Raw genomic sequence first — 1,725 nt, forward strand, 5'->3', positions numbered from 1 at the left:
AATAAATCTGCAAAAATGTATAAAACATGTTTTCACTTTGTCATTATGGGATATTGTGGGAAAAAAATATTAAATCCATTTTGAATTCAGGTTGAAACACAACAAAAGGTGAAATAAGTCAAGGGGTGGGAATACTTTCTGAAGTCACTGTACACATTGAGTTATATCTCTCAAGTAGTTTTCAAAGCAGTTACCTGTGGCCTGGCCTATGCCAATTGAGGAAAGCCTCTGAAATAGCAGTGAGCGAACAGTATCGAAAGGCCTTACTGCTGGTCACTGGAATTGGTTTGTTTGCCATTGCCCATCTCTGCACACGATTCCTTGATGGGTGACTGGAGAGAACTCTTGATCTCGTTTTTTTCTGCAACTTTTAAATAATATCCAAGTCCTCGAGACTAAAACAGTTCTTTTGTCGCTTCTGACTGAGACAAAAAACTAAATGTATTTGTTAAAACATATATGATGACAGTATTGTGCCTCTGACCAATCAGAGTATCGTGATAAGCTTCTATTCTGTCAAAAACCTGTAGGTGAATTTCGTGGATAACTCTGTCATTTCTTTCTTCAGTATTTTTGGTCACTTAAAGTTTTTTGGACTGAAGCTAGCGCAACATCCTTTTGGAATTTATTTGGTCATTTCACACTTTCCAATCTCATGATACCAATGTCCTCGTCGATAGATGGATGACTGAATTCAGTGCTGGTAATATGAGAGGGTGGGGAAAGTTATGTAGCCTATATAGTCTGTGATGACTTTGTGAGATGAAAAAGGTGCAATGCTTCTCTAACCAAAGAGTTTCAGCAACAAGGATCGCAGCGGAATTCCTGTGGTGTGACGTTCAGAACCACATGAAATTGGACAGCGAGTGACTGTGAGGCAGTGCAGAGCATCCACTCCACAACAACCTCAGCTTTGTAAATAATAGGGACTACGCCTGTAAAAGAGACTCCTCAAGGTACAGTACTATGGTTAAGTGTCTTGCTCAACGGCCACATCAACAGATTTTACACCTAGTCTGCTCAGGGATTCGAACCAGCGACCTTTACTTACTGGTCCAACGGTCTTGCTTGCCCTTGCCAAGCCAGTGGACATATTTAGAATGCAGGATGCCAGCTTCCTGACCGCGTCGAGTCAAACATCTCTACCAGTCCTCCTGTCTGGCACAGTGCCTTACAGAGAGAGAGAGAATAAAATGTTCTTCATGCCTGATCAGGACTTGTGGCGTTCTGAAAGCAAGGTTTCCCAGTCCCCAGGTGTCTTGTCTATCTATAGCAGTCTGAATTGATTAAGAGATAAATCTCCCTCAATCTGTCTGCCGTCTCACTTAGTCTGTAATTGGATTGTGTTGCGGATCAGAGTTGGGTTCCAAGAGACTCCCAGTTAAACTCACAGGGGAATCTTTTGAGAGCTTGGCTATGATGGGGCACGCCAGAGAAGCATCAGATAGGCATCCTACACTCTTAAAACAAAAAGGTGCTATCTTGTACCTAAAAGTGTTATTCAGCTGTCCCCATAGCAGAACCCTTTGAAGAACCCTTTATGGTACCAGGTAAAACTTTTTTGGTTCCAGGTAGAGCCCTTTTGGGTTACATGTAAAACCAGTTTCACAGAGGGTTCTACATGTAACCCCAAAGGATTCTACCTGGAACCAAACTGGGTTCTATCTGGAACCTAAAGGGTTCTCCTATGGGGACAGCCGTTTGTAACCCTTTTTTCTAATAGTG

The sequence above is a fragment of the Salvelinus fontinalis genome, chromosome 10, assembly GCF_029448725.1.
Source record: "Salvelinus fontinalis isolate EN_2023a chromosome 10, ASM2944872v1, whole genome shotgun sequence".
Classification (NCBI taxonomy): domain Eukaryota; kingdom Metazoa; phylum Chordata; class Actinopteri; order Salmoniformes; family Salmonidae; genus Salvelinus; species Salvelinus fontinalis.